This window comes from Anolis sagrei, chromosome 2, assembly GCF_037176765.1.
Source record: "Anolis sagrei isolate rAnoSag1 chromosome 2, rAnoSag1.mat, whole genome shotgun sequence".
Classification (NCBI taxonomy): Eukaryota; Metazoa; Chordata; class Lepidosauria; order Squamata; family Dactyloidae; genus Anolis; species Anolis sagrei.
Window position 1 is genome coordinate 39,449,220 of NC_090022.1, and position 26,997 is coordinate 39,476,216.

General features: G+C 36.6%; 1 protein-coding gene across 10 annotated transcripts in view; it reads right to left on the minus strand.

Annotated features, from left to right (window-relative positions):
• The window catches only part of FOXP1 (forkhead box P1), a 612,918-nt gene that overhangs the window by 327,874 nt on the left and 258,047 nt on the right, over window positions 1-26,997 (minus strand). For 8 of the 10 annotated variants that reach the window (XM_067463468.1, XM_060766355.2, XM_060766354.2 and 5 more), the window contains one exon: window positions 10,249-10,313. The exons of 1 other annotated variant lie outside the window; for it this stretch is intronic. The gene's annotated coding sequence lies outside the window, so the exon portion shown is untranslated. Of the gene's footprint in view, window positions 1-10,248; window positions 10,314-16,602; window positions 16,895-26,997 lie in introns of those variants that run through there. One more of the 10 variants, XM_060766358.2, reaches the window with a different exon arrangement.

Consider the following 26,997-nt stretch of genomic DNA (forward strand, 5'->3'; position numbering starts at 1 on the left):
AGATCACCAACACTTTGAAAAATCACACTGATGTTTATTGCCAAAAGCACACTTTTCGTTAATAAAATAAACTCAATTAAAAATATAGCAAATGGACATGGTGTGTTTTATAATAATTATATATGTAAACTATTACGATAAGTGTTTACATTACAAATAACCGAAATTATGAAAGCACGTATGTGTTTCAAAAATACAAAATAATAATTACATCATAACTTAGAATTTATAGAGATATTTAATGCCAAATATCAGTCACCAGAGACCCAAACTAAAGTTCATGTACTTCTACATATGTGCAATTCAGCCTTAAGGTTGGCTATCATTCCTAAATATTCACAAAATATGTATCGCTTTGACAATGAGTACCTTTAGACTGACAACTCTTAGCACTAATAAAAAAAATATGTTAGGCATGACTTCATCTGTTCTTTCTTTCAAAAAGACATTCTACATTATCAGGGTGCCTGCATAAAACTTTGTGAATAAGTTAAGACACCTATACAATGAAAGGTGTTTTAATGTAGAAGTATCCCAATTTAATGACCTCCTGCATATTGAATGTACTATAAATAAGTTCCACAGATATCTAAAACATGTCATTACAATTTGACTATGAAACACTACCACTACCCCCCTCTGAATTACCCACATCACTATATGATATGGAAAAGATCACATGCGCCCGGTGTTTATGTACTGTTTAATCGGCTTTTCATGTGTACAATGGCAATGATCAATTGCATTTTACAATGACACTACCAGCTTTGATCATATGAGACAATCTGGAACAACACTGAGTCTGTCACAGAACAGATTTTAGTTTGACACGGCAACTAAAAACAAAATAACAGCAAGGCTTAGGGATCAAAGTAGGCACATGCCAACTATCAAGCCATTGTGTTTGCTGCACAGTATCTAATGCAAATTTTAATGGAGGTGACAGCTCACCATAAAGAATATACTGCTTGTACAAAGCCGTTTTTTATATTTTATTTTGTTCCAATCAAACATCTAACATCAAATAAAAAAGGTAAGATTTCAACTATGAGGAAAAAAAGCAACCTCTTTGCTTCTGTTTCCCTCCATAAATATCACTATAGTAATGGGTCACACACAAATTGTCATCATACTTTGTCATCTTGTAATGAAACTATTAAATGCACAAAATCATGTTCAACATGAGAAAACGGTCTGACTTTGGTGGACCATGTTTCACATGTGCTGCAGAATGATAACACAGTCCAAACACAAACAAATTTATTGGTGTCTTGGTTTCCAGGCCTGTTCCCAAGGCTGTTTTGTGTGCTTGGCTCAAAAAATTGCACTGAAGATAGCATCAGCTATAGTTTCTTAGACATGGTTATCATAGTTCTTATGGACAAGCACATGGTGACTGGTAGATGGGATGTGTTCTGGTGCCATTTTTGGAATCAGGAGGTCCAATATACCCAGAAATGTGTGTTGGCCAGTGTAATCACTGTCTAAACGCACCCTCACCAAACATGACTCAGAGTAACTTTTACAGTTGAGAAAATATTCTCTAAACAATGACAAAAAGGTCTAAAATTATAGTCCTCTTGTTCCCATGCTACCACGCCTGTGGCAATATAATATACATAGAGATGTGCTGTATTTAATGTACAGAAAGGTTAAGGATGACATGGGAAAAAATAAAATGGGCCAAAAGTAAATATAAGAATTATGCTCTCCTGAGATGATTAACTTGAGCAGATAATAGCCTATAGAGAACTCTTCAGGCAAATCAAGTCTTTGAAGCTGCATTCTAGTGGCTCATATTAATGAGATTTGTACAAATAGTTTTCAAATTAATCTGATTTCTAAATCTTCCTGACCCAATTGCTTTATAAAAAAAGTTGCAGTTTCATCCATAGTAGACTCCTTATTAAGTGATCTAAATTGTTTAAATGTTCAGCCTTTAGTGATAAGAATATATAGTCTTTGAGCTGAGGGATAGCAACTGCCTAACCCTCAAAATTGACAATTGTAGCATAGCTTCTGCCGCTATGCATTTCAAATTAATACTTCTTCTTCTTCTTCTTCTTCTTCTTCTTATTATTATTATTATTATTATTATTATTATTATGCAACTTCTTCTAGCCAGAAATATCAAAACAATATGGAACACTTACTTTTCCCAGCCCTAGGAAACAAATATGCACATATATAAGAGTGCTAGTGAAAATGACGAAGTTGCCAAATGATATCACCTAGATCATATAAATGTGAAGAGTCCAACCGTTCAGTAGTAAATCAAGGAACTTGAAATGCAATCTTCCACACTTAACACATTTTCTGGGTAGATTGAAACATAATACGTGTTGAAATACTACTTGTTTAACAGCTATGATTTCTTCAATTCACTGCAGGCTGACAACAGATTTTGTGGCCCATCTTGCAACATAAAATCAGCCACATAAATTCCACTAGATTTCTCTCAATGTTATCAAGCGTTCAGAAATTCAACTGGACTGTCACACCACTCCTTCACAATTTGTAGACATTCTCAATACTTTCTGTAAACCTTGTGGATTATTTGGATAAGAGTCAGAAAACATTAATTGAAAATAATATCTTACCATTGTTTGTAAAATATTACAAATTAGTAGCATATTAATGAAATTATAGGAATTATAGATATTATGTTCATTTTTCACAAATTAATCCAAAGCTCTGGTTTTAAGAAAGACTCTACAAATGCTGTTTTCCAGTTAATTTAAACACATCAAATTACTGTAGTCCTTTTAAATTTTTAACATACTGTATATACTTGAGTATAAGTCTGGTTTTTCGGCACATATTTCATGCTGGAAAAGGTCCTCTTGGCTTATAATTGAGTGAAGATCTTGGCGTGGGACTGAAAGAAACCCTTTGCACGGTTTCTACAAACTGCGTGCCTCCTTCCCTTTTAGCACAGAAACACACAGGGAGGTACGCGGCTCCTACTTTGGCACTGCAACTCATCTGAGTTGCTGTACCAAGAGGAGAGGAGAGAAGCTGTATGCCTCAATTAATGTAATTTTGTTGGTATTGATTTTGCTTTTGAAATTTACCAGTAGCTGCTGCATTTCCCACCCTAGGTTTATACTCGAGTCAATAAGTTTTCCCAGTTTGCTGTGGTAAAATTATGTGCCCTGGCTTATATTTGGGTTGGCTTATAAATAATACATCAATCATGAATAATAATTTTTATTATTTTTATTTCTATTAAAAAGAGAAAAAACCTAGAAATGTTGTGTTGCAATTTAATCTTGTCTTCAACTAATCACATACAAACAATTGTTAAAATATATAAGTTGACGAAGGAAGTTTATGATGCTTTATTCCAATATGATACTGCAGGTACTGTATATGGAAAATAATGCTTCATCCAGTTTCGTTCTTATTTCTGTACCTATAGGCTAAACCAGAGCTTTCCAAACTGCGTCAATTGCAGTGTGTAGGTGTGTTACGTGAACATAAAAACACAACTCAGATTCTATGTGAAATAAGGAATAAATCACATAATTTTAAAATATATAAATGAAATGTTTTCATGAGATCAGGATATTTAAAGCAGTGACCTTGAAGGAGCTGGGGGTGGTGACAGCCAAAAGGGAGCCGAATGAATAAAGAACGACAACACTTTTTTATTACCATTAATGTGTCGCTACCTCTTATAAGGGAATGGATTAACTCCTTTATTTGCTAGTAAAAATATTGTGTTACAAAATGCTTCATGTCTAAAAAGTGTGTCACCAACATGAAATGTTTGGAAAACTCTGGGCTGATCTATACATGGAACTTGTTCTATCTCATACTTTTCCAAGACATCTTGTAGTTATCCCAGACCCTAACTGATGACTTAATTGACTATCCATTTCAAAGGCAGCTAATATAGCATTTTTTTTAAAAATGATGGAGAAAATAATTTTTTTTGGTCTTCATGCAATTTCCCATTAATAAAAATGTTGAGTTAAAAGGAGCATTTTTGTACACTAATTGCATTTATAGCCACAAATTTATGTGTTGTTTACCAAGATCCATGCTCAGGACCAACACTGTTTGTTATCAATATTTCATCCTTTCTTAGACATGGCAAGCATTATAATTAGAAAATTAAAACTGCATAATTCCACAAAATCTCTTTTGTGTGATTTTTCACCCATTAAAAATTTCTCTAAAGGTTCCTATCTCTACCATCTGAAGAGCTGTCATATATCTTTTGTTATCAATAATGTACAAGTTTGCTTATTTCTGTATTTCTTTCTGTTTTTCAGTGGGCAAAGACCATGCATTGAATGTGTTTGATTGAATTAAAATGTCTTTATTCATATTTAAACAAATGATTCCAGGTAAGAAACGAATATTATTGTTAAACATCTTTCTGTAAGAATATTGTGTTCACGTTTTGTTTTGTTTTGTTTTAACAGAAACTCAATATTTTAATGTAGAATCCTATTTTGAAGGAAAGTGGCAGTGCATATAGCAGCTTCATTACCATATATACTCATGTAAAGTCGACCTCATTTATTAGCCAAGGGCAGGTTTTGGGGACAAAATTATGAATTTTGCTGTGGCAAATCAAGGATAAAAACTTAGGGAGAAATAACAGACACAGTTTTCCTCTCCTTTTAAAAATGCATACCAAGTACATAGGAAGAGCTAAGGAGAAGGAAATGATCTGTTTATTTGATGGGTTACAATTGGGGGGGGGGGTCACATTGCTGATCTTAACATGTCTACATTTATGCAAAAATATTGAGAAAAGAATAAAAACAAAGAAAAAGAATTAGAATGTGGTATGAAAAGGTATGTGTGTGTGTGTGGGGGGGGGGTAATACCAAGGACCGCAATCTGCTTCTTTTAGGGACATAGTAACAAGAAACTTCCACCATATTATCCCTCCCTTACTCAAACCAGAGAAAGAAAGGCAGCCCCCCCTTCTTCCCCCCCTTTTTTATCTGAAGTGGTATTCAGCAGCAATAGAGGCAAACTAAAAAAATGTGGGGTGAAATGAGGGCAGCCATTTTTAATACCTTTCTCTGGAGAGTAACTGTGATAGCCATTTTTAATAGAGCATCACTGTAAAATCATTTGAACTTTCTCTAATTTGGGCAAAGAAGGGATAATAGCGCTGGGAGTGTCTGATCTCTGCCTCTTGCCATTTCCTTTGTGCTGGATGGATCCCTCTTCCAGACATAGACATATACAGTATGCATTTTGATGTAAAGTATAAAATTGAAACAAACATGTGGAACTTACTTCGATGCGAATAATCCATCCAAAAGAAAACAATTCCAAATTCTGTAGATTTCAACTGAAGTATTCAGTTGCTTAGCTCTCTCACACTGATATGAGTGAGCTAAGCAACTTAATACTTCAGTTGAAATCTGCACAATTTGGAATTGTTTTCTTTTGGATGGATTATTCACATCAAAGTAAGTTCCACGTGTTTGTTTCAATTTTCAATTCAATGTTTCAATTCAAACATCAAATCATCCGGGCGTCCCCTGGGCAACGTCCTTGCAGATGGCCAATTCTCTCACACCAGAAGTGACTTGCAGATTCTCAAGTCTCTCCTGACACAACAAAAAAAAACTGATATGAGTAAGGCTTAAAATTGTTTAACATTATTTGACTTGATAGAACCTTACCTTGTGTTAAATGTTGTCATTGGGGACCTAAACTTAAATCCAATTTTTATCAAACTACAGCAAATCCACTAAACCAATGAGTATTTGATGTCATTCTTTAGGGAAGAACTTTCCAAAATGTCCACATTGGTGACACACTTTTCAGACACACACTATTTCACAACATAGTAATTCAGTTTTGTTAGCAAACCAGGAGTTAAGCCATAAGAAATATGGGCAAATAATAAATTGTAATAACAAAATGTATTGGGATATAACACATCTCATGAAAACCTTTTCATTTATATATTTAAAATATATTAATTATTGCTTATTTCACATAGACTTAGAGGTCTCTCATTACATATGCGCAACATGCCTGCACATTGCAATGACACACAGTTGGGAAATCTCTGATTCAATGGTTCTACTCGGCTGGAAATAACATTAAACTACAGAATTGTTAAAGTGAAGCAAGAGTGGATCATATCATAGGTATGTGAGACTGCTACCAGCTATACATTTCAGAAGAGTAAGACAATGTGTATTAAACAAATATTGAAAAAAATCATCATAAGTAATCTCTTTTCTTCATACTGCCAGGAAGATCATTTTTCCTTTTTGTACTGAGAAAGTTTAGGACAGCATCTCCTAAATTAAAAACACAAGCTGAGGACTACACAAATGGTCTTGTAAGAATTAAAAGTACAAGCTTGTTACTGCAATGAACATTTTGATCAGTAGCAGACAAGACAGGATTCACCTGAAATTAAGCAATCAAAGCAATTGAGCTTGATCTCAATCAACCAAGCCCTTAACCTTTCTTATTTCAATGGCACCACTCCAATTAGAGTTCTGTCACCATTTCCATTACGGACTCCTACACCTATGAGCTTATTGTCTTGGTGCTTTCCATTCTCAACAGGATGAAAGTGGGTCGGTAAATTTCCAGCCAAAATGCAAATTACTATATTGCATCTGCACATGTATGTATTTTATTGAAGTAGAGTAGACATGTTTTGTTCTCAGTCCAATCGTGATGGGAAATTAAACATAAGCAGGTAAGAAAAACATGGCTGATTAGCCAGACCAGGCTATAAATACTATACCATGTAATATTATCTAGAAATAATACATACAGTCTTATACAAGCAAGCAGGTGGTTCGTCTGCCTGGTTTAGTGAGGCTTAAGCCTTCTGGAGGAGAAGACAACTGTTTGGAGGTCTCCCAGACAATACAATAGGGCCTACATTGAACCATCATCATCATTTGATATTTACAGTGACTTTTATCAGCTTAGTTTTTCCTTGGAAGAGAAAGCTTTACAGCAGCTATTCATATTAAGGTAGCCTGCCACCTGGATAACTGTAATTTGTTTTACACAGACATGCCTTTCTAAACAGGTTGAAAATAATTTAATCCAGAACATAGGAGCTGAACATTTATATAGAGAGATATAATCATATTATGCTAGTACTTTGCCATCTACACTGTCTGTTGAGCCTAATCTAAAATGGAAGTTTTAATCTTTACAACCTTAAACAGTTCAGGACTAAGTCATTTATGGATACCCCCAAACAATGTGGATGTCTATAAGAAAGACAGCTTTGGAGTGATGGCACCTTCACTACAAAGAATTATGGCATTTTTGTGTGTGACAAGACAACTGTCTTACTCCCCTTTACACTTTTAAGAACATTGTTAGTGTGTACATAGAAATAAATGTTATTACATAATACACATAGTTATTTCTCATGTACTCAGGATTTCTACAAAATTAATAGTATGGGAACCAGTTGCCCCTAGAAAAGATGACACAATGAGTTTTGTTTTGTTTTGTTTTTCCCAGAACCGTCATCCCTTTTCTTTTACAGCTGCCTGGGAGCAACTTAGAATTAACAACACTTGGCATTAGATCAGTACAGAATTAATATTCAAGAAATACCCTATCTCCACAAGACATCAGTGTGTCAGGAAGTAGGATTTACCTGCCAGTTTTACTTATTTGACTGACACATTGCTATTTTATATATTTAAGAACTACAGTAGACCATCTTCCTTTATTATTGTGCAGTGAATTTTCAAATTCTGAACATGTTAGTGTAATGTACACATGGCAGTCTTAACATGATAATTCACTGAATGTATAGAATGTGCTGAATGGGGTGATGGCAAGCAAGAATTCTATATCAAGGAAATATTAAATAAGGTTAAATACAGTCCATAAAGAAGTGCCACTTTCACACCTAGTTTAATTTTCCTTGGTAGCAAGGAACGTCCACAACCAGGGAGTAGTCACTTGGATTCAGAAAACAATTAGAAAAAAAAAACTTTGGATGACATGATTTACATAAAGCAGAGAAAAAAATCAAGCCTAGGTACATGTAACAAGAATGCACATATCAGAATAATTCACTTTAAAGCAATAGTGGGTAACTTCTCAGGCCAAGGAGATGATTCAGAACCTTCCTCAAGCATTTGGACACCACCCCTTGATATTGTTAACAAAAACAGGCCCAGTTTTCTTGAAGGAAAAGACCTGCACCTTTTGAAACAGAAATGGATTTGGAATGCAATTTTGCTCTAATACAAGGTCTGCAAACATGGCATGTGGTTCCCAAACAAACATTCAATTTTCTCTTGCAATCATAAGTGTGCCACCAAATGTTTTGGCAAACTCTGGTGGCACAGTATTAATTTCATAAGTGGAGACCTGGAAGATCACAAAGAAAAGTGGAGGTAGCACATATTGCCTACCCCATGTTGAAGTATTATAGGTGAAGAAAGAAGGGGATGCCCATACTCCATTAGATCAAATTACAAAATTAAGAGTTCACATTCCAGAAATATAGAAGTTTTAGAAAATCCCAGTATTTTAACAAGTCAGCATCTACCTCAACAGAATACACATCTCCAGGACCAAACAACGAAGCATTTACTTTTGGACACACATTCTAGAACACTGTCCAGTTCCAACCAGCAGTACACTGTGTGTTTTGCTACTAAGTTAAGGAAATCCCAAAGCATACTCATAATTAGAAATGCCAAATATTTGTTACAGGGATGTTTGGATTAAAAGTGAACTGTTGCCCTCAATAAACAACCAAAGTATAGCGCATAGAAAGGAGCATGGGGCAGCAGAATATAATCACGTAGCAAACTGCACCCAACTGTGCAGTGGCTCAGTGACAGAGGACACGCTCTACATTCCTGTTTGAATCCCAGGAGAGTTGCTACTACTAATCAGAATAAACAGAACTGAGCAAAATGGATCAATGGTATGAGCCAGTATAATTCTACGTCACGTATTAGCTTGCATTTACTCAGAACTGGTGATATCAAACAGAATTTAAATTTTGGTACAAATCCAAGATTTAAATATTCTGACATCATACAAGACAACAGCTTACCAGATCAGAACATGATCCTAAGTATAATAATTCAAGTTAAATACCCTTGATTTCAATCAGATTTACATTATGTTGAGGAGGCTTTTGACTAAATTTATGTGTCTTAAATTCCATTTGAATCAATAAGCTGTCTTTATTTAAGAATGAAACTCCAGGGAGACAGATCCTCATCTATACTCGACATGATCCAAGTAGCCTCAACAAAAGCTTGAGATGAAATCTGAGTCTGAAGCAAAGGGAATCTAGGCAAGTAAGTCTGGAATTCCTTGTTTGGTCAATTTCTTACCATACCTAGCAAATAACATGCTTCTAAATTCTAAATTCTAAATTCTTCTAAATTCATCAGACAGGCGCCTTCCCTCATGTCCTTTCGAAAAAGCCTTAAGACATGGCTGTTCGAGAGGGCATTTAATTAAGTGCTAAACAATACGGTAATGAGAACTGGAATGGAACAAGGAATATGAGACTGGCTATGATTCCACTAAGAGACGAAGCGGATGTTTAGTGTAGTCTGTAATTGTTGTATAGTTTATATGTTGTTGAAACTGGCTTTTTTGTAATTGTCTTTTATGTGTACTGTACACCGCCATGAGTCGCCCTTATGGGCTGAGAATGGCGGTTAATAAGTGCATCAAATAAATAAATAAATAAATTAGTGAGCATACATGCATAGGATTGTGATGGAGGATTACAATCCTAAACACACTGGACAGGGATGAGCTCCTATGACCATAGATGAATCTATTTTGGTGCAGGTATGTACATAATTCCACAGTACAAGAACTATCATTTAATAACTCATAGCAGAATTATATAATTTTGATTAAATCAGCCTTGTGCTTCAAGATCTGAGTTCACAAACTTGAGGCACTTAAAACCAGTTCACCTCAAAGTGTAGATCCCTGAACATAGCATCAGTACTTGAGTCAGTGGCTGCCAGTCCCTGGAGAGTTTCATGGAAAGAAAGGAACAGATGTACCAATGTGTATGAATAAGTTGTCAGACTTTGTCACACTGGGAGAAATAACTGCTGGTCCTCCATGATAGATAGCCTGAGAAGCAGCAGCTTTACAAGATAGAGTATAACTTTCAACATTGTAAGGAATAATTATGGATAAACAGGCCATCAAGATATTATACTGAATTCATGCATTTGCTTCAATCCACATGAACATCAAGAACAAGTATGAATTTTTATTTACCTTTTTTGTGGCTTCTGTTAAGCAATCTTCAACTACAGCCAACCAAAAAGATCAATCTTCTTACCCTGGAGACAAAATGAATACCACAGTGTGACTGGCTCATCAGAGCTAGAAACAACATTGGAGATATTTTCACTGGCACCATTTTAACAAGGGCAACTGTAAATAAAACAACACATGAACCCAATTGCGTTTAATGGTGAATGACTTTCAGAGCAAGTTAATAAAAACAATCAAGTCACAAGACTGCCAGTTATCAGTACCAGCCATTGTGGAACTCGGTTCAACAAACAAAATGTAAGGCTTTGGGTGCAAAGAAAAACTCTAAAGATGAGACCCACTTTGTTCTCTAGCACAAACTTTCCTAATCTTGATGTCTATCCATTTATTTTGACTTTGAATAATATGTTACTCAGAACCCTTTGTTCTCAGAGATTGGGTAGGTTTCAGTTCAACATTTATGTTTATCCTTGTATTGATTCTAATTCTTTGAAGCGTACTTTTATTGCCACCATCATTATCATTCTTGTTGTTCTTTACACAAAAAGGATAATTTTAGATAAAATGATCTAAGCATGTCAACAAAAATGTTTATTGTGTCCAGATATCCACCTCCTCTCAGGCATGCACCAAATACATATATGTGTGTTCTCAGGATATTCATTTTTCCAAGTATATACTCAGTTGTAAAAAATTAATGACTGCATAAAAAGTGGGGAAATGTGTCTATACAAATGAAGAATACCCATATTTTAACAATATAAACAGCATTATGTAAAAAAAAGTATGTAACCCTCTAAAGAATACAATAATCTGCCATTTTCCTTTCTTGTAATCTGTTCATGTAATTATGACAAATTTATGGTAGAAGTGGGGGAAATGGTTGATTTGCATCAACTTCAAGAATCAAACTATTAAAAGCCCATAGACTATAATCAAAGTATTGAAGATCCTGCTAAAGCTATAATCCATTATCATAAGAATACATCCTTCCAGCCACAGGACAAATTACAAATTCGATTCTAAGGCAATCTGCAAAGGTCCAACCTTAGTAAGGAAAAGCCAAATCTCAAAACTCCAGCCAGGCACCACAGCCATAGCTTCCTTTCATATATCAGCAAAAGGGGGAGTGACAGTAGATAGAAAAGCACATCCTTAGCCTCCTCAGATCCCAAATGCACTGCCATGGTGAAAAATTCAGATATGCCTTCTAGCATGCCTATTTTTCCCCCTCCAGTCACTTTGGATCTCTTTTTAGAGAGCTCAAGTAGGAGATTAATAATAAAAATGATAATAAAAATTGGAATAGGATCATTTTTTCTCCAGTAGAAGGTATAAAGCCCAACAGAGTTTAAATCACTTTCATCAACAAGACATCTAACAATACTTTTGCCATATTTCACCACAAGTAATCTGGTATGATTGCTTCCTAAATTTCTTACATCCAATATACTAGCTATACCAAATTATTGACCTTTTGACAAGCAATACTGATTTCAGGAATAACCCAGCAAATGTTGCAGATAATTCAAGTCAAAAGAGCAGATGGGGGCACAGTAGACTCTCTTCCACTGGTAGATGAGGTTCCACTTCAGAAGGATTACTGAATGCAGTACTTACACAATATTTCTTATTTCCATTTCATCATATCTATAGGGCACTTTTTAAGTCCTCTGCATTAAAAACAACAAAACCCAATACTAGATCTTTGAGAAGTATTCCATCACAATTCCATCACCTCTCCAATCGATGATCTCAGGAACAACAACCACTCTCACTCATCCAGGACCTTCCTCATCGTGCTGAAGTGAGCCATTTTAAATTTGGCAACCCAGTTCTTAACTGTAGGATAGGAAGGGCATTGATCCCCCAATGTCTGCGACATATCCCCATGAATATCCTTCACGAACTTTCCTTGCAGAAACAAGAATGTTATCACTCCTCTGCTCTTATTTGCTGTGAATATCACCTTAGACTCCGCCATTTTGTTTTCCTCTGCCTAGATCACTGTTGCCATAAGCTACGAACACAAAATTTTGATAAAATATATGAAACACATAAGGCTTTTATGTGATGTAACATTCGTTACCATTCGTTACCGTAGAAATAAAACAAGAACACAAAGCCAAAGACTTATCAGCAGCCCCTCATATATGCCAAAAACTGCAAGCACATTTGGAAATTCAATATTTGGGATTCAAAATAAGGTTAGCACAACCTGTGCTTTGCCATTGTGCCCATTTTAATTTTTAAGTCATCATGAGACTCAGTTTAAGAGATAGGTGAGGTACACGTAAAGTTAACAATAACTAGAACTACTGTTGTGATATATATGCACAGAGAGCACACAAACACACAGAATCAGAAGACAGACAAAGTGACATAAAATCATATAGATATGATGGCCCACTTAAAAATATAGCTTCTGCTCATTAAGATTTTGAAACGCCACAGTCATACAACTTAACTAATGTCCCCTGCATTTTTTAAAAAATGTCAGCAGCATAGGGTTAAAATTCCTCATTTAAAAAATAAGTTTGAGAGCTTGTTGCAAAAGCTTCAAGCAAATAACAGTTCCAAGTTGCTTCCTTTTCAGTCTAATTTCATCCAAACTCCACAATTATGGGAGAGGTTCCAATGTAGTTTGTGAAGGGACTGCTATGGGTAGTGGATTATTGGCATATTCATGAAGTACACATCTATTAATAGTTTTATTCACTGCAGCTAAATTAGAAACTCTTGTGTTCTGAAGTGGAATACTTTTGATTACAAGAACATGTCCCTGGCTAACTCCAGTGATTTAGTGGTGAACTAGGTGCCGAATGGTGAGGTCCAGATATCTCTTTGTGGCAAACAAGAACTTCAGTATTATTCGTACATATTTCTTAAAACACTATTTGTGCTGAAACTGTATGTTATACGTATACAGATTCAAAGATAAATCATTTCAAGGATATTAGGTAGAAATACAGCACATAATACAGTTGGAGTCCCTTATCATTTATCAACCTTAAAAATTAAAAAGCCCATGAAAACAGGAGAAGGTAGATTATGTGGACCAGCATTTCAGAGTTGTACAAATTGGAAGTAGAAACACAACAAACAGGAGCAGTTCTCCTCCTACTGAAGTCAATGATAAAATTCTTCCCTCTATCTTTTTAGCTGGTCGCAGGTTCCACTGTGTTTTAGGAATTTTATAATTTGCAATTTTCTATAATTTTATTAATAAAATGTTTATATGCTGTTGATTATACTTATGTCATTGTATTTATGTATTGTTGTCTGCATGTGACAATTGGGAGTGCTTCTGTGAGCTGCCCCGAGTCCCTTTTGAAAGATGGTGGGAGGGTACAAAGAATAATCTTTATTTGTACCCTGCCACTATCTTCCAAAAGGGACTCGGGGTGGCTCACAGAAGCACTCCCAAGTGCCACATGCAGACAACAATACATAAGTATAAATACAATGACATAAGCATAATTAAGAACACATAAACATCTTATTGACAAAATTACTTTAAAATGCAAATTATAAGATTGTTGTTGTTGTTGTTGTTGTGGCTATTCCGAACATATGGCAAGGTAGGTAGGAATGTACGTTTCAAATTAAGTAATAATAATGGCAATCGCCACTCTATATTTTCTACTACAAATTAAGACACACTGTATTAACAGGACTTCCTACCTCATCAATCTGTTTAGGATTGGAACCTAATTAAGAATGCAATCCTAAGTATACCAACTAGAGGTTTAAGTCCCACTGCAAACATAAGATCTTGGCTCCAAGTAAACGGGCATTGAGTTTTCTTATTCCTGTGATAATGTAAAACAATAATATTCCGTATCACAAACAGTAATATGTCAGCTAATTAATTTTAACATGTGCTTCAAGTATTATCAGTATGGTTAACATTCACACACACATTAAAGATGTCTTGCTTACAATACAAAATTCGAAATACCCTTAAGAGACATTCATCCTTTCCTGATGGACTAGTTATTTGCTTCATATGAATTAATATTATCAAATCAGAGCTCACTTTCACAGTATTCTTAAGAACATGATACATTCTCTAGGAGCCTCGAACCTCTAAAATATCAAATCAGATGATGCACTTGCCATCTGACAGTGCTAAAGAAGCCAAGCGATCGAGTCCTCTTATGCATTTTTTTTATCTTGTAGCTTTCTACTAGACAATATCGTCTCCAACCATTTTGCAACTGTGTGCATTAAAATCTTTATTTTAAAAACCCTGACTTTTAAATACAAAACAATAACATGGAAGTTTCTATCTCTCTGCTCAGCATCGGCCGTATAGCAGCCACTGAAGTTGCCGTGCTTTAAAGTAAAGGAGTGAAAGTATTTTACTTCCTTTTGGCACACTCCACATTTCAGTTTAAGCCTTTAAAAACTGAAATGAACATGATTACTGTGGTTCAGAGGCACAATCTGATATCTCTTTCTGTGTATGCATTTGCTGATATGTGTCGAAATTTGTTTTTCGCATAAACAGTCTAACTGGCTCTGAGATTTGGACACAATATACATTTTTCCAGCCCACCAATGAACCATGGCATAGGTATTTGGCAGCCAAAGTCCCCGCCTCTCCCCCCCCCCCCCCCTTTCCAGCCACTTTTGGGTTCCTGTGAACTTAACAGTTTCACTCTCTCTTTCATGGGAGGCATGGGGAAATGTGCTGCAGAGCTTTCCAATCCCCTTCGCTCTGTCAGGGAAAAGCTTTCCTCCTTCCAGACAAGAAACAACACAAAAGTCCAACCATGTTGGGGGAGGAGGGGGTGCCGCAATTCTCTGAGCTTGTAACAAAGCAGTACCCTTGGCCATGGTCATGTAAAAATATTTTTGGGGTATCCTTGAACCACCTTTAAATATTGAAACAATAAAAACAACATTTGCTGTAGTACCTGTGAAGCTCTAACAAAAGCTTTGTTTTAGCATTTCCCACAGTGTGCAATAAGAGTTAATAATCAAATCTGTCCCAACCCCCACAAATGTTAAACAAAAAGATAAAAGAAATGCAAATAGCTATTGTCATGGAAAGTTAAAGTACCTGTCTGTATTTTTAAGTGAAAACTATTATCTCTATCAATCAAAATTTAAGAATACAATAGCGCTAATCACATAAGGTGCTTTGACTGAGCTGCTTTTTCCTCATAAAGGGAGACTATAGAACTAGTACGGTTACAATTAGAGAAGCTATTTGCAATGTTGCTTTAAAAAAAATTAAGCAAGCGTATTGTTAATAAAACGCTTCTGAATTTGTGTGTTGATTTCCACCCAAGGAGACTAAAAGTCCCCACACATTTTAATAAGGTTGGTGAAATTTTATTCAGAGCCACACATTGCCAACATGTGGTGGAATAGCACACTCTTCTGTTTGAGAGGAGTTACTCAAATGAAGGAAATAGTTAATTGGTAACCTAAACTACTTCTGGCCCTTGTATGCAATATGCTTTTCTTCCCTCCCCAATGCATAATACTTTGCCCTTCTCAGCAGTAAATAAATACTAGGGTTTTCCCCTCTTTTTAAAAAAAGAAGAAGTAAAGATCATTCTCTCCTCCTTTGAGTTTCAAAAGGAAGCCGAGATTCTTTTTTACAGGCAAGCAATGAATCTCATGCAGGCTGTGTCTGTATAATTCAGGCACTGGATTTAAAAATATATAAGAAGTATATTCAATCTGAAACTGTAGTGAGAAACCTGATGAGAGAATATGAAACAACAAATATGACTCAATGAAAAGTATTAGATATGGTTGTTTAAAATGCCTGCGATTTAAACTCTGCCTCTCAGAGAGAGATCCAGGAGGACTGTCATCTTCCTTCATCCCACTCTTCTCCTGGATTATCAGGTTTCCTACTCTATATCTCCATTCCTCGCTGCATCACAGCTAACATCGCCACTGAGCTATTAATACCAATGAAGAGACGTTTCCACATTTGAAAAATACCTCTCCTTATTATAAGACAAACATTTCAGCAATGACCCGAGCTGAGGATACAGTGGGATCCAGGTGCTTTATACCCCCCCCCCCTCCAAAACATCAATGATATGTGGCATATTATTTTAAAGCTCTACAAAACAATTCTACATTTTCTCTCCACTACAAACCAGAATGTCTAAGAAGCTAGCAGAACCCATCACTGCTCCAAAAAGAAGCTGCTGTTATGCATTAGTATGAGAAAAACTGGGGCACGACAGAAACACCTGGATTAACAATTCTCATGGTTACAACAAACTCCTTAGAAGTATCAAGAAATCGCATGGAAAAGCAAACCTTAACATTTACAAAGAAGCACCAAAAAAAGGATAATGATATTTAATAGCATATACTTACCCATCAATGAAGAGGTGGAAAGGCTTTGAGCTGCAGCAATAATTCCCAACCAAGTGAGGAAAAGTTGAGAGTTCTCAAAGCACCACACCTAGACTTCTAACTATCCTGACTTTCTCTGCCTTTACATTGGCTGCAGTACCGTAAGGAAGGACTGAAGGTATGTGGTCTAAACACAACAAAAGCCACTGCCTTACTCTAGATTAAATATGCAGGAAGAGGCCCCTTTGCATAAACACAAACACTCGGCAAATGAGTAACTGGCTCAAATCAAACGCCTGCTGTGCTTTCTACCTGTCCTGATCTCTCACAAGCTGCACAGCCCCGCTTAATAGGGATGGCGGCTAAAAGATCACACAGCTCCATGCAGCCCTCACATAAATAGCAGCAATAACAACTAATAAATAGGAACAACGTTAAGTACTAAATTGAGATTTGCCTCTACAAAAGAAAACATTTTCTCACCCACACACCTTTCAAAGCAGAGAAAGACAAAGGAAACAGACAGGCAGAAAAGAACCGGTAGGCAGAAATACTTTCTTTAATTAAACCCCAAATTCGTCGGAATTACAGGTTCTGATACAGTCGCTAAGCATGCTTGCTTAAAAGTAAATTCCTCTGATACTGGCAGAACTTATTTCCAGGAAATTTTGTTGAGAACTAAGCTGTTAAAAAGGTGAAAGGGGGAAGGGGGAGCTTGCAACTTACACCAATGAAGCCTAGGAGCAAAAGAAAAGCCAGGGTTTTATCCTTTCTTCATTCAAATCCAGAATGAAATCTGTCAAGATGACTGCTCAGATTTAATTGTTTATATAACATTCAAAAATGTTTTCTTTTGTAAAATGTTTCCTTTTATATATATAAAAACCTGGATAAGCCAATATACTTTTTATTAGGTTTTTGGGGTGATGAGGCATGGGAGGGACATAAAATTAAAAATTGAACACAACAAAACAACCTATCTAGCTATAGCTCAGGTTCATTTCATCAGAAGACTATACATAGCACAGGCACAATTCAATCAAAGGGAAGATTTACTCCGTTCAATGGAAGGAATATACTGTACAAACCTATACATTTCTACAGGAGGAAAAAGTCCTCCTATCTTCTATGGAAGAATGTCCAAGGAAGATTGAAAGTCCAAATGCATGCTGAGCTCCCTGTTGAAATCAATGAGATTTAGAAGTACAGTAGAGTCTCGCTTATCCAACTTTCACTCATCCAACGTTCTGTATTATCCAATGCAGTCTGCCTCCCGCCCAGATCCACAGCAGTTTCAGTACACTGCGATGTTTTGGTACTAAATTCGTAAATACAGTAATTACTACATAACGTTACTGTGTATTGAACTGTTTTTTCTGTCTATTTGCTGTAAAACATGTTTTGGTGCTTAATTTGTAAAATCGTAACATAATTTGATGTTTAATAGGCTTTTTCTTTTTCCCCGCCTTATTATCCAAGATTTTTGCTTATCCAACGTTCTGCCACCCTGTTTATGTTGGATAAGCAAGACTCTACTGTACTTAGCTTTGGCAGAATCATATCATATGGGACATATACCTGGAGCATGCAAACTTCATTAAGGGCACAGAAACCTCCTTTGTAAAAGACAAGGAAAATCTAGCACTCTGTCAGTAGTATAAGTACATAGAAACAGTATCAGTCTTAAAATGTTAAGGAGCAAACTACACATTCTGCCACTAATTTATGAAAAAGGCATTCTATTTTCATATTCACTTATCCCTTTTCAACTCTCCAAGCAGACTCTTGGGTTCAAGATTCATTTTAACACAGCAACATTGCTATGGCATTTACTAGCCTCGAATGTTACATGTTTACTTACTTCTTTCAAAATAGCACTTTTAACTGTCAAACACAGCAGTGCTTTATAAAATCCCTGCCAAGTCATTTTTAGTACTGTGATTTAAAAAAAAAATGGAACCACAATGTTGGAAAGAGTCTCTGAAGCCATCTAGTCCAATGGGCAGAATTAAAACTATGATGATTCCACTTTGTTTTCGTGTCAGGAGCAACTTGAGAAACTGCAAGTCACTTCTGGTGTGAGGGAATTGGCCATCTGCAAGGACGTTGGCCAGGGAATGCCCGGATGTTTAACCATCCTGTGGGAGGCTTCTCTCATGTGCCCTCACGAGAAGCTGGAACTGAAAGAGAGCCCAACATGTTCTCCCCACATTTGAACCACTGACCTTTCAGTCAGCAGTCCTGCCGGCACAAGGGTTTAAGCCATTACGCCACTGGGGACTCCAATGATTCCACTCAGGGCCATAGCCGGGGGGGGGGGGAGGGGGTAAGGGTTCTAACCCCCTCCCCAAACCCAGTTTACTCAAGAATTTTAACTGGTTAACCAAGTTGTGAGTAAACCAGATTTATTTTTTAACCTGACACATTTCAAGGCAAGGTTGAACTTTAACCCCCCCCCCCCCATTGGCTACGGCCCTGGTCACTTAATACCTGTTGAATTTGATGTGCCCTCCCTTTCAATGGTTGCCCTGTTTCTCAAGTGGCTTCCACATAACAGATGTCCTAGCAACACCACACACTGCACAAGTGCTTGTGTTCAAAGGTGGAAGCTTGACTCTTACACTACAAAGGAAAGGGATCTTAGGCAAGAAAATTTATAGGAGACATGAAGTAACAGGAGTTGCAGATGTTTCACCTTTGTCAGGGAATTGGATTCAACCTACAATACCACTGAATTTCACACAACTGATTTCATTACAAATCCTATACTCCACACAAAAATAGAAGCAAATTGTGTTTTTTCTTTCTTTGAATAAGTTCATATCAGACTACATAAGTAGATGGGCAGACTTTTCAACAGAGAGAGAGACATAAAAGTATTGGTAATATGAAATGCTGCATAATAAAACATAAAACTAGTTTCTGGGTCACCCTGGTACCTAGATATTTGATCCGTTCAAGATACATGATATTTGGGGAGGGAGTTATCCTTTAGCAGTTTAGGAATTATCCCTGAACAGTTTGGGAATGTCACCTAAATCCATATTTGAACACTGAAGTACTGTGTCTCCTGGCCTGATAAGAAGTCACAATTAACAGGATCTGAATAATAATAATAATAATAATAATAATAATAATAATAATAATAATGATAATAATAATATATTTCTAACCCACCCTCTCTCCCCGAGAATTTATAAGAAATGCCAGAAACTTCTCCTATTCAGTTTTTTTTCTCTCATTCAAATGATTTTTACACTATGGTATTCGATAATACACTTCACAGATAACTGAAATCTAACCTTGATGCAAATAAACCATAGAACAAAATGTAATCAGTACATCACTGTGTAAAAGCCTTTGTCCATGCCTATGGAGGTTCTAATGACTGTTTTGGCAGTTGTGGCTCGTAGTTATGCCTTCTTGCTCACATATATCTCATACTGGTTGAGCAAGCTAATGGAAGTGCTGTTAGTGGAATCCAATATTAATGCTCTGTATCATGCAAAACTGGATGCAACTGAATATATTACACAATTATAGGTGGTATCAATTCCATAGCTAATAGATGCTGGGCTCTAAATTAATATTTTAATAAGGAAACTGAAATAAATACTGCTACTGAAGTAGAATATCACTGAATTGTGGATTTGCCAGTGTCTCCTGCTGTAAGCCTGTTCTCCATAGGACACTGTCAGGGGGTGGGGGTGGATTTCTGTAGGCAGGATTCAAATGTCTGAGTGACACATCCTGATGCACCGAGTCAAAGATGTCATCTTCATGCAAGCTCCACTAGGTATTTGCTTAGAGAAAAATGAAGCACACACACGCACACATCCAGGGACTGGGGGAAGGGAGTGAGACCTCCAGAAAATAAACAGGCTGTATGGTTTCAAAGGCTACAGACACAGACATTTCATTGTTCAAGCCAATTATCAGTGGAAAATAATAACAACAGATGGATTCAGAGTCACTGACTTTTCATATGCACTTCATCTCTGCACAACAGATGATGAAATGCGAGAGCTATCTCAGAAAGGCAAAACATCTTTCAGTAAAAGAACTCTATACTCCAGATGGGGACCTTCTAAGGCAGCTGATTATCTTCCTATAATGTTTTTAAGATAGACTTACTAAAACATTTCAAGAACTAATCAGATATAATGGCTGTAATGGCATTATTGTTTAGAAGGAAGGGAAACTTTGGATTTGTGACTGAAAATAGTCACACTCATTTCTAGAAGGTTAGAAATATGCATTTCCTGTTTCCACATCAAGTGCTCTTCGCTCCAAATAAAGGCCTGATCCCATCTTTCATAAGTTGGCAGAAACCAAAATGGGGACTTTGCCAGTGGAACCAGGCCCAAAATTGGAACGTCTGCTTCTGGCAGAGGAGGAATTCATCTCCTAGCACATACAGATTCTCACTTATATTCCCTGGGTGAGGAAAGATCTGCTGCAAGAAAGCACACTCTTCATGCTTTTGGGGGACGGAATTAGGTCTGACCTGTAATTAAGCATTAGTATACAACACCGCAGCCTATCAAGTATTGAGAAGTCCGTATAAACATTTGAATAAACAGGTATAACTGACCTATAATACCATGAAGTACAAACAATAAATTTAGTTGATGCGAATGTATGTAGTCTGAACCTTTCAATGAGTACCCATTGAAATTTTAATACATTAAAACTGATGCCCCTGCATACAACATTATTTAAAACCATTGGTAACGCGAGTAACTTGAATCTCAATATATGCACGTGCAATGAAGTGTAAAAGACTCAGCTGGATTCGTTCACAGGAATGCTATCTCTGAACAACCATCTCAAAACACTTGAGTTTATGATAGTCACACTTTAACATCCATTGAAATCAATGGCTCTTCTTTAAGTAGAACCAAAGATTATTTATTTATTTATTTACAATATTTCTACCTCGCCTTTCTCACCCCAGAGGGTGAGAAAAGGCAGCTTTATATACAGAAAACAATTCAATGTGCTAAAACACAATGTACACTTTAATAAATATAAAAACAGAATTTAAAAGTACATTAAAACAATTAAAACATTTAAAAACAAAACACGTAATCCACAAGCATAATCTGGGTCATTACAACGGTCATTGTACATCATTCCAAGTCTATTTATTGTACAAGTTCTCTAAAGGCTTGGTCACAAAGCCACATTTTCACTCTCTTGCGGAAAGCTAGAAGGGAGGGGGCTGATTTAACATTGCTGGAGAGGGTGTTCTACAGCCGAGGGGCCACCACTGAGAAGGCCCTGTCTCTGATTTCCGCCAATCATGCCTGCGAGGGAGGTGGGACCAAGAGCAGGGCCTCCCCAGATGATCTTAAACTGCACAGTGGTTCATAGAGGGAAATACGTTCAGACAGATAAGCTGGGCCAGACAGTGTAGAGATTTTAGATGGAGATATCACTTTTCTCCCTTATACAGGATCCCTTTTCTGAGTCTCACACCAAAAGCAGTTTTGAAACTGCCTTGTGTGGATATCACTGGATGCACCTAAAAGAGCCATTTTAATCATGGCCATTATCTGCCACGATTCACTAGAGAGCACCAAAAAAGACATGCCTTATTCACCCAAGATCAGCTCATATCTTGAAAATGAGATTAATACTAAGCAATAGCAGCAAAAAAGTATCTTGCATATTCAAATAGTGTATGTGATCTATGCATGAATTATTAACAGCAGCAAATACAATGTCTAGCCTTTATCATGATTAGTAGGTAAAGTAAAACATAGTGATATGTACTAAATCATACATACCAGCCCTTCACTATCACTCCTGCTTTCTGGGAAATGAAGCAGAGCATGATACAAATGCAATGTTTGGTATGGCAATTGATAAGCCCTACCTATATGTATTCTAAAAATATGCCGTTATAAAGCCATCATATTCCACCATGTTCTCACACTATTAAAAGCGCAAAAATAAAGTATTACAGATAGCTTATAAAGGAAGTACTCACTCTGAGAGAATGACAGTAAGAGTCAGAGTCAAACTATACGTTGGTTAATTACATAGCTCTGAGATCTCCTTTCATTTATTTACTCCAACATTTCAGTAACCTCAGTTCAGATCTGGACCACTTTGTGAGATCTGGTTACTATTTTCAAAAACCATTTGAAAAGGAAGTGGTTGTTAAGGACAAAAAGTAACCACATTTCCCCATATGTTATGGCCTCAACCTGTATTGGGCCCCCACTTAATTCCTTTTGAGTAAATAAAATAAAGCAAGAATTATATGCTATGTGATTAATAGCATTGACATTTGATTTGATCCTATGTAAAGGTAAAATAAATAATTTATAAAAATGTAAACAAAATCACACATTAATATGATGCCCTACTTCTCTTTAACAGCGCTACCAAAAATATGGACATTTGCAGCAAAGATGATCCTCAAAGGAAAAGAATGACAATTATCAATTAACATTTAAGCATCTAAGAAATTATTTCAAGATTGAAATCCTACAGGAATTCCAGAATTCTGTAGAAAAGTACATTTCCTGCAATCAGAATATGCCTACGGTATGTTTCCACAAGAAAATCCGCAGTATATAGAATTTGCTAAGGGGAAACTTCTACAGTTCTTTTAAGAAGCCAAACTGTAAAACAAAGCGCATGCTTTGTCAATAATTCTCCAAATGTATCATGACCTATTTAATTACTTCACAAAAATGGCACTCAACCAGATGAATCTGCTTCCTGAGAGAGAGAATTTTAACAGGCAACCTCCTACCACAATAAACCTCGGTATGACAATAAATATTATAGAAGGAGGGGAATATTTCTGCCTGTGGGGTTATCAGTTCTTTTCCCCCTACTTATTCACACTTAAATGTGTTAAACCACAAAAAGAAGCTGTGGTATAAAGACTCATATTAAAACCCTATGTTTAGAGCAGTACATTGGACAGACATTGAGTTTATTATTCTTACTCTAGTTTTGATGATAAAAAGAATAGAAACTTGATGACATATCAACATGTGATGCTGGTTTGTTTTCACAGATGAGATGTGTCAGAAAAATGTTCAGTAAACGATCAACCTGCTAATACCATCCAGCAAAAACAAAGTACCTGAAAAGAAATCTAGTGTGCAAAATGGATTTAAACCCAAGTGAAGTGGGTCAGTCTAAACTAAATATGTCACTGCAATTGGAGGTAGATTTTTTCAACATCCTCCACATATTTCCAATGTGAATTCAAAGTTTGCCACTATCACAGGATCAGAAATGTATTGCAACTTTCCTACCAAAGTATATGCCCTTGGGTCAAGGAGATCATAAAAAGTACCAAACTGTTCCTGTTACTTTCCCCTGTTCCACAAAGCAACCCCCTGTGAATGCACAGAGCGCTCTTCCCTTCTACCAAACTAAAGGTAGTAGAAGGCATACAGGGAATAAAAAGAAGAAAGATGTTATTCTTCCTTCCTCTCTTACCCTTAACATACTTTGTAGATATATTAGATTAGAATTCAGGGGAGTGTTGCCAATGCAGTTTCCCCAACTCCGTAATTCCCCATGTCAGCACACTACAAACCAGCAAACCTGGAGAATGGAGAGAAAAGGTGTAGGCAGAGTATAGCACTCAATTAATGGAAGTAGAGAGCATGGAATAGGATAATAAATGTGGTGGGGAACAGTGGAAGTGAGAATTTTATTTTTTTTAAAATCTGGATGAGCAACAATTGGGGATTTCTGCTGATCCTCCACAGCTCTTTTTCTAATAAAAGCCTTGAGACAACTTCCTTGGCAGCACTAGACAAGGCACCATGAAATTGCTGGTACCAGTTGTCCTCTTGCCCATTCTCTTGGATGGTAGTGGTGACCGCTACTTTCAGTTCTACAGCTGCTTTTCTCAAAATATCACTGTCCCTAAACTTGTTACTCTAAACCAGTGGTGCACAACCTATGGCCCTCCAGGTGTTCGGGATTCCAACTCCAAGAAGACAAAGCTAGCTTGTCCAAGGATCAGGAATCCTGGAAGCTGCAATCCAAAACACTTGGAGGGCCACAGTTTGTGTCCCAATGATCTGGGCCATGAATGAGCTGCATGCTGCTTTTGGGACTCGAAAGAGAAGCCCTGATAAATGCCAGTAGGCCCTGAAACACTTTCCCAATCTACACATTTGTTGGGTTTTTTAAAATTGTTCTGCTTTGTAGAGAAATAGTAATCTAAAAACCAGCCGAAAATACCCCAAACTGACCACAAATGAAGCTGCTTACTTCTCCCCCCCCCCCCCTCCCAAAGTCATTCAACCAATCACAAAAAGCAATAGGAGGGGGAACCATCAAACAGATGAGAAATAGGATAAATGATGGCCTGGAATTATGTTATGCCACATTTATGTCAGACAGAGGGAATGGAACTTGTCCCTACTCAGTTATTGGCCTACAGATTTGAGATGTTAAGTGGACCTCGGTTTATACGCAAACCCCAGACGTATTGTTCACAACTTCCCTACATTGTGCTGAGTAGCTAATGAGATTTTTTAAAATTTGTTTTTTGCTTCAAAAAAGCAAAGTTCCCAATCACATGGATATCTCCTTTTAAATGAACACGTAGTAGATCTTTCTACGCACAGGTATGTTTCCTACACATGAGGATTTTGGGTACTCAACTGACAGGAACATTGGAGATAGAACTTGCTGCAGCATCTTCATGCAAGCAGACCTAATGCCTCCAAGGAACATTTGAACACATCTTTTGATATGTTTTCATCATGAGTTGTTTCACTACCAATGAATATTAAGTATTTAAACAGATTTTTAAAAATAAACAAACACTAGCCAGCTTTTATTTTCAGACTTTCTCCAAGCTGCTCAAGTAACCTTTTTTACACCAAAGTATTAAGATACAATAAATAAATATTACATTTGAAGGTTTATATGAAACACATCTTGTCATGGATGTCTACACCACCTACATCGTCTGTCTTATCCTTAAAAGAATGTTCTCTGGGCTTGATTTCTTGTGTGGGATTACTGCAAGTACAAACTGAAGTATAGGAAGTGACTATCCTTTCTTTGGTATGTATTTCACAAGGGACACTTTTTTTAGATAGGCAAGAAAATTGACCTTCCCCACAAGGGGCACGCAGGTGAAAAAGTTACCAACTGTTATATAAAAACATAAAGAACAGAGATATTTACTGCTAGTAAAACATGTTCACTGCAAGAAAAGATAACTTCCAGTGAAAAACTGGGGAATTTTAGAGAATGCAGATTTTTTTAAAATTGAAATGTTTTCTCATTTATATGGAGTGAAATACCTTACTGCCATAAACATGGCATCATGTTTTAATATTTTTCTAGTAACAGATGCTAGTGGTACATCATGGTACATACCACACAGCTGTGGACAAGTCTACCTAGGGACCACCAAACGCAGAAAACTCACAACTCACTAAAAATTCATTTTTAAAGATTTTTTAAAATTTCTAAACTTTTTAAATTGTACTTATTGATACTTCTGTTTCTAATATATTTGGCTATTCACTACCTTGTTCTTGGGGTTTTTTTAAATATCAAAATCGTATTGATTCTTGAGAAAGATTTGTGTCATTCTGGAAAAGAAAGGTATATTATCAATACATTTATCACACAACGTGGCTTTGTCTCTGTTGGGAAATATATTCTCACCAACAGATTTTTTGTTCCATGCTTCTCAATCTGTACTCTAGATACATACCTCTGTTGTCATCTTTTTTTTCTGATGCCAACTTCCCGTGCATATAAAAAGTAATGCAGTATTCCTTCTCATTCTTTCCAGATGTAAATTCTTTGCTAATTTAAGTGGTTGTTTTTGCAAATCTAGAGCCCCCAGTGGCGCAGTGAGTTAAAGCGCTGATATGCTGAGCTTGCTGACCGAAAAGTCGCAGGTTCAAATCCAGGGAGCGGCATGAGCTTCCGCTGTCAGCCCCAGCTTCTGCCTACCTAGCAGTTCAAAACATGCAAATCTGAGTAGATCAATAGGTACTGCTGCGGCGGGAAGGTAACGGAGCTCCATGCAATCATGCCAGCCACATGACCTTGGAGGTGTCTACGGACAAAGCCAGCTCTCCGGCTTATTTATTTATTTATTTATTTATTTATTTATTTATTTGGGGTGCTTCTACCCCGCCCTTCTCAACCCCCTAGGGGGGACTCACGGCAGCTTACAAAAGGCACAACAATTCACAAAATACAATACAATAAACAATACACAAATTTACCATATAATGTCACAGTTATAACTAACTAACAACTAAAACAATCAAACAGTATATTCGCAGCAATAAAATCATCTTGTGGTCAATGTTCACCAAATCATAGTCCGTAAACCATCTAGCATCATCATTGTCCTTTCCTACTCTGGTCGTTATTGGTTGTCTTTGTCCATCTGCC